Here is a 14,826-nt window from a genome sequence, read left to right as displayed (position 1 = left end):
CCCCCCCCACTAGGGTTAGGGTTAGGGCTAGGGTTAGAATTAGAACTAGAGTTAGGGTTAGATTAGACTATGTGCACACATGGTGCGGATTTGGCTGTGGATCCGCAGCGGATTGGCCGCTGCGGATTCGTAGCAGTTTTCCATCAGGTTTACAGTACCATGTAAACCTACTGAAAACCAAATCCGCTGTGCCCATGGTGCGGAAAATACCGCGCGGAAACGCTGTGTTGTATTTTCCGCAGCATGTCAATTCTTTGTGCGGATTCCGTTTTACACCTGCTCCTCAATAGGAATCCTCAGGTGAAATCTGCACAAAAAACACTGGAAATCCGCGGTAAATGCGCAGGTAAAATGCAGTGACTTTTACCTGCGGATTTTTCAAAAATGGTGCGGAAAAATCTCACACGAATCCGCAATGTGGGCACATAGCCTTAGGGTTAGGGTTGGAATTAGAGTTAGGGTTGGAATTAGGGCTAGGGTTGGAAATAGGGTTAAGATTAGGCTTGTGGTTAGGGTTATGGTTAGGGTTAGGGGTGTGTTTGGGTTAGGGTTGTGGTTAGGGTTGTGGTTAGGGTTGGGATTAGGGTTAGGGTTGGGATTAGGGTTAGGAGTGTGTTGGGTTAGGCTTGTGGTGAGGGGTGTGTTGGGGTTAGGGTTATATCTAGAGTTGGGATTAGGGTTTGGGGTGTGTTGGGGTTAGTGTTGAAGTTAGAATTGAGGGGTTTCCACTGTTTAGGCACATCAGGGGTCTCCAAACGCAACATGGCGCCACCATTGATTCCAGCCAATCTTGCGTTCAAAAAGTCAAATGGGGCTCCCTCCCTTCCGAGCCCCGACGTGCGCCCAAACAGTGGTTTACCCCCACATATGGGGTACCAGCATACTCAGGACAAACTGGGCAACAATTATTGGGGTCCAGTTTCTCCTGTTACCCTTGTGAAAATAAAAAATTGCTTGCTAAAACATCATTTTTGAGGAATGAAAAATGATTTTTTATTTTCACGGCTCTGCGTTGTAAACTTCTGTGAAGCACTTGGGGGTTCAAAGTGCTAACCACATATCTAGATAAGTTTGTTGGGGGGTCTGGTTTCCAAAATGGGGTCACTTGTGGGGGGTTTCTACTGTTTAGGCACATCAGGGGCTCTGCAAACATAACATGATGCCCGCAGACCATTCCATCAAAGTCTGCATTCCAAAACGTCACTACTTCCCTTCCGAGCCCCGGCATGTGCCCAAACAGTGGTTTACCCCCACATATGGGGTATCAGCGTACTCAGGAGAAACTGGACAACCACTCTTGGAGTCAAATTTCTCCTGTTACCCTTGGAAAAATTTTAAAAAATTCTGGGCTAAAAAAATATTTTTGAGGAAAGAAAACACATTTATTATTTTCACGGCTCTGCGTTATAAACTTCTGTGAAGCACTTGGGGGTTCAAAGTACTCACCACACATCTAGATAAGTTCCCTTGGGGGTATAGTTTCCAAAATGGGGTCACTTGTGGGGAGTTTCTACTGTTTAGGCACATCAGGGGCTCTGCAAACGTAACATGATGCCCGCAGACCATTCCATCAAAGTCTGCATTTCAAAACGTCACTACTTCCCTTCCGAACCCCGACGTGTGCCCAAACAGTGGTTTACCCCACAAATGGGGTATCGGCGTACTCAGGAGAAACTGGACAACAACTTTTGGGGTCCAATTTCTCCTGTTACCCTTGGGAAAATAAAAAATTGTGGGCTAAAAAATCATTTTTGAGAAAAGAAAATTTTTTTTTCATTTTCATGGCTCTGCGTTATAAACTTCTGTGAAGCACTTGGGGGTTCTAAGTGCTCACCACACATCTACATTAGTTCCTTGGGAGGTCTAGTTTCCAAAATGGGGTCACTTGTGGGGGAGCTCCAATGTTTAGGCACACAGGGGCTCTCCAAACGCGACATGGTGTCCGCTAATGATTGGAGCTAATTTTCCATTCAAAAAGCCAAATGGCGTGCCTTCCCTTCCGAGCCCTGCCGTGCGCCCAAACAGTGGTTTACCCCCACATATGGGGTATCATCGTACTCAGGACAAACTGGACAACAACATTTGGGGTCCAATTTCTTCTGTTACCCTTGGGAAAGTAAAAATTCTGGGCTAAAATCATTTCTGAGGAAAGAAAAATTATTTTTTATTTTCACAGCTCTGCGTTATAAACTTCTGTGAAGCACCTGGGGGTTTAAAGTGCTCACTATGCATCTAGATAAGTTCCTTGGGGGGTCTAGTTTCCAAAATGGGGTCACTTGTAGGGGAGCTCCAATGTTTAGTCACACAGAGGCTCTCCAAACGCGACATGGTGTCCGCTAACGATTGGAGCTAATTTTCCATTCAAAAAGTCAAATGGAGCGCCTTCCCTTCCGAGCCTTGCCGTGCACCCAAACAGTGGTTTACCCCCACATATGAGGTATTTGCGTACTCAGGAGAAATTGCCCAACAAATTTTAGGATCCATTTTATCCTGTTGCCCATGTGAAAATGAAAAAATTGAGGCTAAAATAATTTTTTGTGAAAAAGTACTTTTTCATTTTTACGGATCAATTTGTGGAGCACCTGGGGGTTTGGGTTTAAAGTGCTCACTATGCTTCTAGATAAGTTCCTTGGGGGGTCTAGTTTCCAAAATGGGGTCACTTGTGGGGGAGCTACAATGTTTAGGCACACGGGGGCTCTCCAAATGCGACATGGTGTTCGCTAAAGATTGGAGCCAATTTTTCATTCAAAAAGTCAAATGGTGCTCCTTCCCTTCCGAGCCCTGCCGTGTGCCCAAACAGTGGTTTACCCCCACATATGAGGTATCAGCATACTCAGGACAAATTGGACAACAACGTTCGTGGTCCAGTTTCTCCTTTTACTCTTGGGAAAATAAAAAAATTGTTGCTAAAAGATCATTTTTGTGACTAAAAAGTTAAATGTTCATTTTTTCCTTCCATGTTGCTTCTGCTGCTGTGAAACACCTGAAGGGTTAATAAACTTCTTGAATGTGGTTTTGAGCACCTTGAGGGGTGCGGTTTTTAGAATGTTGTCACTTTTGGGTATTTTCAGCCATATAGAACCCTCAAACTGACTTCAAATGTGAGGTGGTCCCTAAAAAAAATGGTTTTGTAAATTTTGTTGTAAAAATGAGAAATCACTGGTCAAATTTTAACCCTTATAACTTCCTAGCAAAAAAAAATTTTGGTTACAAAATTGTGCTGATGTAAAGTAGACATGTGGGAAATGTTACTTATTAACTATTTTGTGTCATATAACTCTGCTTTAACAGAATAAAAATTCAAAATGTGAAAATTGCGAAATTTTCGCCAAATTTCCGTTTTTTTCACAAATAAACTCAGAAATTATCGACCTAAATTTACCACTAACATGAAGCCCAATATGTCACGAAAAAACAATCTCAGAACCGCTAGGATCCGTTGAAGCGTTCCTGAGTTATTACCTCATAAAGGGACACTGGTCAGAATTGCAAAAATGGCCAGGTCATTAAGGTCAAAATAGGCTGGGTCATGAAGGGGTTAACAAAACAGTGAGGAAAAAAAACAAGGAGTGTGAATGAGATTTCAGAAATCTCATAAGACTTTGCTGATACTGTGAAAGGCACTGGAAATTTCCATTAAAAAATGCAGCAAAAACACAACATGTAACATTGCGTAATTGTTCTCTTCCCTGCTACTCATCTTCCCCCTCTTTATAGAGAATGACAGGCTGTGTCACATTATTATTACTATTAATTGTATCGCACTATTGATTTCCATGGTGCTGTACACATCAAAATTACATTAAAATATCACAAAATATCACTTACAGTAGACAAACTAACAATTGTAGACTGATACAGAGGGAAGAGGTCCCTGCCCGTGAGGGCTTACATTCTACAGGATTATGGGGAAGGAGACAGTAGGTTGGGGGTTGCAGTAGCTCCGATGGTGTTGAGGTGGCAGAGTGAACATTGCCGGTTGTAAGTTTTCTTGAAGAGATTAGTTTTCAAGTTCCGTCTGAAGGATCCAAATGTTGTGGATAATTGGACTTGTTGGGGCACAGAATTCCAGAGGTTGAGGGATATTCGGCAGAAGTCTGGGTGGCGATTTGGTGAGGAACTAATAAGTGTGGAGAGAAGGAGGTCTTGGGAGGACTGGAGATTACGTGAGGGAAGATATCGGGAAATTAGTTTGGAGATATACGAAGGAGAAAGGTTATGGATGGCTTTTTAGGTCAGTGTTACTAGTTTGAACTTGATACACTGGGAAATTTGGAGCCAGTGAAGGGATTTGCAAAGTGGGGAAGCAGGAGTGTAGCGAGGAGAGAGGTTTATTAGTTTGGCAGTAGAGTTAAGGACAGATTGAATAGGTGCGAGAGTGTTAGAAGGTAGGCCACAGAGGAGGATGTTGTAGTAGTCGAAGCGGGAGATGATAAGGGCACGTACAAGCATTTTAGTAGATTGAGAGTTGATGAAAGGTCGGATTCTGGAAATATTTTTGAGGTGGAGATGACAGGAGGTGGCGAGAGCTTGGATGTGTGAAAGGAGGAGAAAGAGAATATGGCTGATAGACACTCTGGGATTCTGGACAGCAGAGAGGTGACATCTTGGCCAGAGAGGTAGATCTGAATGTCATCAGCATATAGATGGTACTGGAAGCCATAGGACTTTATGAGTTGTCCCAGGCCAATGGTATAGATGGAGAGAAGTAGGGGTTGTAGGACAGCCTTGAGGGATACTAAAGGTACCGTCACATTAAGTGACGCTGCAGCGATATAGACAACGATGCCGATCGCTGCAGCGTCGCTGTTTCGTCGTTGTGTGGTCGCTGGAGAGCTGTCACACAGACAGCTCTCCAGCGACCAACGATGCCGAAGTCCCCAGGTAACCAGGGTAAACATCGGGTTACTAAGCGCAGGGCCGCGCTTAGTAACCCGATGTTTACCCTGGTTACCAGTGTAAATGTAAAAAAAAACAAACACTACATACTTACATTCCGGTGTCTGTCGCGTCCCCCGGCGGCTTCCCTGCACTGTGTAAGCGCCGGCCGTAAAGTTGAGCGGTGACGTCACCGCTATGCTCTGCTTTACGGCCGGCCGGCGCTGACACAGTGCAGGGAAGCGGACGCCGGGGACGCGACAGACACCGGAATGTAAGTATGTAGTGTTTGTTTTTTTAACATTTACAATGGTAACCAGGGTAAATATTGGGTTACTAAGCGCGGCCCTGCGCTTAGTAACCCGATGTTTACCCTGGTTACCAGTGAAGACATCGCTGAATCAGCGTCACACACTCCAACTCAGCGATGTCAGCGGGTGAGCCAGCGACGAAATAAGGTGCTGGCCTTTAGCTCCGACCAACGATGTCACAGCAGGATCCTGATCGCTGCTGCGTGTCAAACACAACGATATCGCTATCCAGGACGCTGTAACATCACGGATCGCTATCGTTATCGTTGTTAAGTTGTTCAGTGTGAAGGTACCTTAACAGAGAGACATATTCAGAGAGACATTATATGACATCTGCAATCCATCTCTTAGCAAGATGGGCATCAGCTGCTTTTTCACAGTGAATGGTGAATTCAGGATGGAGGGGAGGAAGTGCATGTTAAGTGGGGAAGGAAGCTGATTTCTCTGATAATATACTTTGCAATGTTTCTCATAATTGAACTATTGATTTATGTAATGTTTGTTGAAAGCACAGTTCCATTTAATAGAAATAATGTAAACTTGCTGTCATGCTTCTGGGTTCAAACCCTTGAGCCCGTGCTTTGGTCGAATTCTCTGTGTGCCGAGCCACAACAAACACACCTTTTCTACTAGTATTTAGTTTCTGTTATCCCTTGCTGTAGTCTGTTTAGGGTAACATGTGTTTTCATTTGCTCATTTGTCTTCCCTATCACCTTTTGGGTGCAGCTTTATATACATTTCCTCTCCTGGTATTTTCTGCTGGTCACAGTCTCCTTTGGATGTCCAGCCAAACTGCTGTAGTTTAAAACCTAGTTGTTTTTCACTTTGCATTTACAGTTGTTTGCAAAAGTATTCACCCCCTTGATATTTTTAATGTTTTGCTACCTCACACCCTGGAATTTCACTGTTTGTTTTATGGATTGCATCAGTTCAGAGGGTTTGCATCAGTAAAGAACATGCCTACAACTGTGAACATTTGGTTTTCTTATTATTGTGAACCAAATAACACATAGGGTAAAATATCTGAAAACGTCTATTAATCCCCTAAAGTCAATACTATGTACAACCTCCTTTTGCGGCCATTACAGCTTCATGTTGCTTTGGATAAGTCTGTATGAGCTTTTCATGTCTTGCCACTGGGATTTTTGCCCATTCTTCAAGGCAATACTGATCCAGCTTCTTCAAATTTGATGGTTTCCTCTGGTGAACAGCAATCTTCAAGTCTGACCACAGATTCTCAGTTGGATTAAGGTCTGAGATGTGATCAGGCCACTCGAAAACATTTACACATTTACCTTTAAACCACTAGAGTGCTGCTTTAGCAGTATGCTTTGGGTCATTGTGTGGTTTGACGGTAAATCTCAGTCAGTGTAAAAATCACTGACAGACTGAAACAGGTTTTGCTCAAGAATATCCCTGTATTTCACATCATCAATCTTTCCATCAACTTGGACCATTTTCCATGACCCTGCTACTGAAAAAACATCCTGGTGTTCTTGGGGTGATGAGCTATGTTGGATTGGCATCAGACCGCGTTTTACTTTGGTGGCTGAAAAATTCAGTTTTGTTCTCATCTGACCACAACACCTTCCTCCATACATTTAGGAAATCTTCCACATGTCTTTTGGCAAACTCAAAGTAGGCCTTACAATTTTTGTGTGTAAGTTTTTTTTCTTCCCTCTCTTCCATAAAGATTATCTCTATGGAATGTACGGTTTACTGTGGTCGTATAGACTGATACTCCAATCTCTGCTTGGGACCTCTGCTGCTCCTTGAGGGTTACTTTTGGTCTCTGTGCTGCATCTCTGATTATGCCCTCCTTACCTGGACTGAGAGATTGGGATATTTTTTTATAACCCAACCCTTACTTATACTTCTCAAAAACTTTGTCCTTGAATTGTTTGGAGAACTTCTTGGTCTTCATGGTGTTTGGTTAGTGGTGCCTCTTTCTTAATGGTGTTGCAGCCTTTGTGACCTTTCAGAAAAGGTGTGTGTCACGATAATGTGAATATGCCATATTTGAGTATCTACCTAACAGTTTCATGGCTTTTCAGACATACGCTGTGGGCCTGTCTGACCCCCCCTCTTCCTACTCTGCCTGTGTGCGTGTGAATTCTAAGCCACTCTTTCTTCTCTCCTCCCACAAGAATTTTTATGGTTCTATGCTGCAGGCAGACCAGTCTCGCTAAAACTACTCATTCCCCTTCCCACATGGTACTAGTTGAAATTCTTTGTTCTATTGAAGTGATATATACTGGCACCGATCCAGGCTAGAGATATAAGAATTATATATTCCGGATGTCCATCGATAGATCTATCACTCACTGAAACCGCTAGCAGCTAAACGCAATGAGTACAAAGCGTGGATTTCTCCTAAAGCTGTTCATGTAAGTACGCCATACTTACACTAAAAAGAATCGCCCCCGACGTGCACCTCGGGAACCTGGTGTATTCCAGATACGAGATTCCTACAGCGAGCTAGGCATAAAAATAGTTTTCTTAAATCTAAGTAAAAGGGAAGTGATGTCACCACAGGGGGAGTGCCTGGGTTTTAGGCTAGGAAGCAAAGAGTGAAGCGAGCAGTCTTCTAAAGTTTTTTTGCCTGGGGTCCAGCTGCTCTATAGATGTGACATGCATCTTGATGTATCTCCTGCGCACATGGGCAAACAGGAGATTAAATGATCTGAACGCTATGTAAGTGTTTTTTCAATTTTAATCCTTCCTTTATTTGTAATTGTAATGTACACATGATTTTTTCTTCTTTATAATATATTTTTTTATACCTTGTAAACACTGCCTACCTTTTTTTTTGGAGTAAAATATAAAATACTAGCTTGTCTCTCCATGCTCTAAACGAACTGTCGCGTCCTCTGAAGTGAATTACGCTACTAATTTGGGTTGACTCCGGACCTGTCAATACTTTGAAAATCGGAGCAAGTGGCAGCATACTTTGTTCATTTGGGAGGCTTTGTAGCGATGGCAGCGTTGATAATTATTGTTCCCGCCTGAGTGGGAGTAGTTATATCACCCTCGATGCAGCGAGCCCAATAGCCAGTACATAGCAGGCAGCCTTTCTGGCAACTAATTACCCTAGGTGCAGTACCCTGACTGACCTGAGGGTAAGGGGGGCGCCAGAGAGCTGCAACCGGAACTGGGAAGTGGGATATAGATAAATCCCCTTCAGAAGGAAACAGTGGCAACCAAACAACCCCGGCTCGTGACAAATTGGTGTGAGTGGTGCGGATGATAAAGGTATCTTCCCCGTGAACCGTGACATAGTGGTGGGATCCCTGACATATCCGGTGGGATCCGTGACATATTGGTGGCAGCACGGTGGGATCCGTGACAGTGTGTATATACTGACAGACCATGTGACAGTTTGCATAAAGGCAAACTTCCATTCATTAAGCATGTGAATTATGAAGGCAATTGCTTGCACAAGAAATTTTTATTGGCTTCATTGCAAAAGTGGTAAATACATATGCACATGCCATTTTTTTGTGTTGTTGATGCCATAAATTTAATTTATGCCTATATTTTTCTCACTGCACTTCACCAGCTTGGACTATTTAATGCTGATGCATCACTCATAAATCTGATTACCAAGATATTTAAAAAACGGTTATAATGTAACAAAATAGGTAAAAAACCAAAAGGGACAATACTGTACTTTTGCAAGCCACTTTATGTTCTGTTTCTTTTTAGGAAGTAGGTGGCATATTCTCTAACAGCACAAATTTATTTTGTATTTCGTGGTTTATTTTACTCACTTTGGAATGTTTTCCTTTTTCAGCACACTTTCCGTTTTGTAGATAATGTACACTCTGCTCTGGCCTCCGATTCTTTAGGAGCAACATGAAGTGCTCAACAGCCTTTCAGGCAGCATAGGTCCAAGTTGTCATTGTATAGTCTGTGGTTAGGGCTATCTCAGCTCACGCAGGAACTACTAGGGACTCTGGGCTCGGGATCTCTAGTCTGTGCAGGAACTGGCAGGGTCAGTTGCAGTTTTAGCTTTACCTATTTTCCAGAGCGATTTGTTACATTAGAATAGCACTTGCCTACTGATCACTGCTCAGTCTCCCTATTGGTGGCAAGCATGTGACCACTGCAGCCAATCACTGGCTTCAGTGGTGTCTAACATGTCACCACTGTCTCCAATGACTGTCTGCAGCGTTTTCATGTGAAAATGACTGGAACACTATATGTTTAGTCCTTTATGCAACTGGTTCTAGTCCTACTAATGTTTGAAATTCAATAAATCTAATCCCAAAAAATATCTGAGGATTTTAAAACAAAATCCTGTCAGTTCTTTTCGCATGAATTTCTGCAATTCATAGGGAGATATCCTGGAAAAGCTGCAACAAAATCTGCTGGTAATATACGCAGATTTAGGCACTGATCCGTTAAAAAAGTCAGCAATAAAATCTGCAGGGGATTTTTTACGTCACATGTGGATGTAATCTTAGACTAATATGCCATTTTACTGCAGTTTTCATCACTGTGGAATGTTTGGTATGTGTAATAAGTAGTCATTACTATGCTTTACGTTTTTTCCAGTATACCTGCCCATTTCCTCATAAGCCTCAAATCTTAGAGGCATAAAGAATACAGTCTTTCTTCTACTGAGAATCAATCTTGTGTCTGGTTAAAAGAAGAAAATAGAAGGGATTCAGGGAAACTGGGATGTCTATAGGTGAACACATCCTTATCTACACTCAGTGCCTCCAAACACCACAATTTATTGTTGGTAGGCCAAACAACCTTAGTAATATGATTAGCTATTGGTACAAACACATGGCTCCCTAGAGGCGGTCTAAGCTTATAGAAAAGGGTCTTATTTTTGCCTAAAATGTCTATATTTTCGTCTATGGGTTGTGTGAGCTACAATACCTGGCACAGCCAAAAGCCAAGAATGTTGCTGTTTATAGAAAAAAAAAAATAGATTCTTTCATTCTATTCACAGACAACCTCTTAAAGATAAGAAATCATACATATGACAGTCCATAGAGTTTGCATGTAATATTAACCTATAGCCACTAGGGGAGTCTGCCTCTGAGGCACTGTTTAGTCAGTATAAAGTCTCACAATTCCTCCTGAGTGTCTTGACGTAGTGAATGACAGATCTGCCATTCAATCTATAAATGGTGCTGCTTAGCTGTCAGTATTGCCATGGACCGCTCAGTCGTCCAACTGGATGCTGGGGTGTGCTGAGCTGTCAGTGTCTGACAGTTTAGAGGTCCAATCAAGACCAGGGTGTGCCAGGCCTTCATCCATGTGTCTCTTGTCTAGAGTAATTACCTGGCTATATAGCCAGGGTCTCTGCATCTGATTGCTGCCAATTGTAGTTTTGCTCATGAGGTGTGTGCTTGCTCTGAGCTCCTTGTCTGGTATTCTGAACTATGTTGCTTGACCTAGGATTTATCATGACTATCCGTTAGCCTAGCCCTTTTTGCCATGATCTGCTACCTTCTTGGAATATTGAGCTAGGACTGTTTCCTGACTAAACCTTCGTCTCATCTCTCTGTCTATGATGTACTCTCTTGGTTTTTTGACCTCGAACTACCCAGCCTCTCTGCTTATCCGTGAGTAGTGACTAGCCTCGCACAAAGTATGTAGGAACTCACCCCAGTGTTTGATAAGGGCAATAATTATAACCAGTAATGGCATAGCCAATGAACGTCACAATGCAGACGTATACAAAATGATGCTGTTCAATTAATATCATTATTTACTCAAACGGACATGTCAGAAAAGGACTTCCCTAAGGAAGTTACCTACTAATACACAGAATTTGTTTTCATCCTTCCCACTAGGGAAAAGCTAAATGTGAGGTGTTATAATTTGTAATAATACATTATAATCTAAGAGACTTCCTATTTTTATTTTTCAGATTACTGAGATCCGACACCGATTGTCCATGGTTCAGAATAGTGAGTATTGATGGATACTATGTGCTCTTTTATTTAAACAGAACGTACAGTATATATGGAATCTAATGAGAAGAAGGCATGATGTTAATTGCTGCAAAGTGTGCCAACCAATAGGTGGTGGAAATTTAGATTAAACAGTCTAAAGATGCACCAATCTATTATCCAGCATGAGCCCCAGTGATCCATTTGATGCATTTTAAGACTGTCTTGTCTTGTTGAAATGGTTACTGTCATTTAAACAAACTTTGCATAAAAGAATAGTCCAGCATCATACAGGGGGCAGGAAAATGGATTAGTGGTGCCTCACCGGAATCCAAATGAACACAGGTGCCAGGAACAAGTGGCTGGATACCACTCAATAGCAACAGCAAAAAAGAAAGGAAAAAGTTCCAGCACCAGGCGTCTCTTCATAAAATCTTCAGTACTTTATTCTCATGTCAAGAAAAAAACATCATGTGGGGACGCAGCCCCTAAACGCCTGACGTGTTTCGAACAAAGTTCTTAGTCATAGGCATATGAACAGTACATGAAAACATCCTTATATATCCATTCCATTAAGTAAAACCATGTACACCTGTTGCTTGACATGATTGGTTTACATTGATCAAATGTGAGACAGCCTACCAGAAATAACGACGCCTACTCAGATTATCGCCTCCTTATCCACACAAAATAAGTTTGTGAGAGATATCCCCACTGACTCAATATAACAACTCTGTGGATTAGCCTGTGTGTTGTGAATAGTACATATAAGAAACTTTGTAATCTTATGAGCCACTTCTCCCTCTGCCTCCTTAGAATCACTCCCATGAAACTTTTTAATGACAAACCTGTGTAAATGTGTATGTAGTGTACTCAGTGATTGCCATCTTTCTCTTTCCAGTTTGGCTGTGGTCCTCTTATGGGTCATATGACTAAGTCTATGGACCTCTTTCTGAAGCTCCATAGACTTACATTGTAAAAGCGACTTCCATCCTCACTCGTAGACCCCTGTGTGGTGAGGCAAGTTGGAATAGAAATCATGAGTGAGAAGAGAATCTAAGCAGTGCTGGAAACTGGGGAAGACGTCAATCATTGAGTATTTTACCACACTTACCTTTCACTACATTATACATTTATACAGGTTTAGCATTAAAAATTGTCATGGTGGGCTTCTATAATCACCATTTACTCTTTAAGAAGCTCAAGTATGTCTTGATCAAATCACGACACTGCCAGCAGTTAGCTGTCAAAGTTGCATCTCCTATTATACTCCAAGGCAGCGGTTCTCAATTTTTCTTACCTTGAGAGCCACGTTCAGCTCTGAGAGATGGTCGCCAGCCACATCTAGGCTCTCTCCCTAGTCCCTACAGTATTAGTGACAATCAGAGTCCACCATTACTGGAATGATTATAGCCAAAGGTTTCCAAAAGAAAGCTCACTGAGACCCTGTGCCCATATTGGCAGCATAATTGCATCCAAGGGTTCCCACTTTACCCTCATTTGGTATTCTCGTATCAAGCACACCCTCCACACTCTCATATCCAGCTTTAAGCTCCCCTCTAACTAAAAGTATCATCCTATCTCCAGTTTACTATGTTTATTTATCTCCCTCCTGCAAGTATATGCACATCCAGATCTTCTATTCTCTGTAAGGCTACTTATAAAAGTCACCATGAGTCTGGAGACTTTCTCTTCATAGCTGGTTGCTAGACCAAGTGCTAATGCCCCAAGTTGGCAGACTGCATTCAGCCACAGGTTTGGGATCCCTGCTCTAAGGAGACAGAAAGGGGGAAGAAGAGTGGGGAGTGATTTAGCTGATTCAAGAGCTGATTTCACAGCCACACAGCACAGTACTGCTGTCTACCATGCTGCGGTGGCTAATTTCTTAACACGTTGTAAGCAGCGATAGATACAAAAATGCGTTTAGTGTATATTCATCATAATGGCAGCTAATCTCTTCCCATTAATTCAGAGAGAAATGAAAATTAGAGATAGAGACTGCAAAGGGGAAAACTGGTAAAAAATTCAAGATACCAATTGTATAATGGTCAAAATTGTTATTCTGTATGTACTCGTACATAACAGCTTATTCTGAAAAGTTGCCTAAAATGACAGGTACACTTTATACTGCCTACAAGTTAGAAAGTTCTAGTAAATCTGCCTGATAATGTGAATAGAAGGTAACAATAGTCTTGGAACTCAGACGTCAGAAAACATTTACATTCATATACAAACATTCCCCGCCCTCCAAGTTGCCAAGTTCTATTAGGAGTAACCCTGTCCTCGCTCAGCTATTTAAGGTAACACATGTGGCTAATAGTTGTAGGTCCTTTAAAGCTGCATGTTATTGAGGCAAATGCAAATTGCAGTGAAAGACAAATCATGTCAGGTCCCTGGTGAAGGGGTCACGTGGCCACATAAATATTTTTGGTGAGTAACTGAATGAAACAGAAATTTGAATATTTAGTTTATTTTCACTTTATTTTTAGACCCTACTTAACTTAATAAAATATTCTCTGCCTTCATTCACTTAAAACATAAAAGTATTTTAGTAACTAAGCAACCACCAAGTAGCCCACATATCATTTCGGCGTACGCAATAAGGAGTCATTTACATCTTGCAGGAATTTATTGCATTTGACTCTCAGATGGATCTTATAATGACTCTAAATTTGGGGATAATTACTCTAAAATGCTCAGTGGTTTTGTGTAGCAGAAGTCATGGTTCAGATGAAGAGAAGTAGAGCCAGCTGTTGCTTCGATGATTTGCTCTGATGGCTGTTCGTATCTTTATCCTGTGGTACTTACAAATAATGATTTCTTCATGGGAAATCTTTAGCCCGAACATAAAATGAAGCTTGTGTTTCAACTAAAAAAGTTAATTTATAAATGGGTAAAAACTGACAAAGAAGGTATAGTACTGTCAAATAAGCTAAGAGTTTTACAACCATAGCTGTGAAAGTGCAACTAGACAGTTCATCAGTCCTTATTAGTACCAGTAGAGATGACAGTTTTATAATAGAATATCAGTCCTAGTGACAACATTGTCATACTGCTTAATATACACTTGATAACATCCTGTCACTCACAGAAAATTCTCTTATTAAAAGTTAAAACCCCTACATTTGAAAACTTTTTAATATTTAAATAAAGTTACCGTATTCCAACTTGTACAAAAATTCGCATGTCTTCGTCAGGGGGGCCCGAAAGGCCCTGACTAAAAAGGGTGAAACGTGCGTTGGGGCAATAGGGACACACTGAAAACCTGCCTCCATCCAAGTCAACATTGTATGGATTTTATTATTGACCTGTATGATACAGGTGTAATTTATGGGATACATTCCTTTTGTAGAATTAGGATACTCATTATGTGACACATGCTTTCGATAAATACATGTACTTGACCCATGGTTCCCATGCAATGTCTTCCCTGTTTGTGCACAGCACCTTACTACTGTTTCATGCTATATGAAGTACCATTTTTAATTAAAGTATTTTGGGCATAATTTAATTTTGTTTTCTTGGGCTTTACTATATACCCTTTTTTATGCTTTTCTGTTCCAATGATACAAATTAGGCTGAGTTATGTTAGTGCTATGATAGAACAATGGCATAGTTCCTTAGAATAGGTGGTGCGAGTACAAGGGACTTTATGTATTCTGTTTTTATTTTTTTTCAACATATTTGTTCAGGAGACATTTCTTAACTTCAAAACATCAATTTTC

At 41.5% G+C, this 14,826-nt stretch overlaps 1 protein-coding gene across 4 annotated transcripts in view; it reads left to right on the top strand.

Moving 5' to 3' along the window:
• CSGALNACT1 (chondroitin sulfate N-acetylgalactosaminyltransferase 1) overlaps window positions 1–14,826 on the top strand; it is a 405,248-nt gene that overhangs the window by 82,800 nt on the left and 307,622 nt on the right. For all 4 annotated transcript variants that reach the window (XM_077274367.1, XM_077274359.1, XM_077274374.1 and 1 more), the window contains exon 2: window positions 11,080–11,119. The gene's annotated coding sequence lies outside the window, so the exon portion shown is untranslated. The remainder of the gene's footprint in view (window positions 1–11,079; window positions 11,120–14,826) is intronic.

Source organism: Ranitomeya variabilis, chromosome 1 (assembly GCF_051348905.1).
Source record: "Ranitomeya variabilis isolate aRanVar5 chromosome 1, aRanVar5.hap1, whole genome shotgun sequence".
Classification (NCBI taxonomy): Eukaryota; Metazoa; Chordata; class Amphibia; order Anura; family Dendrobatidae; genus Ranitomeya; species Ranitomeya variabilis.
This window is presented reverse-complemented; position numbering and strand designations above follow the sequence as displayed.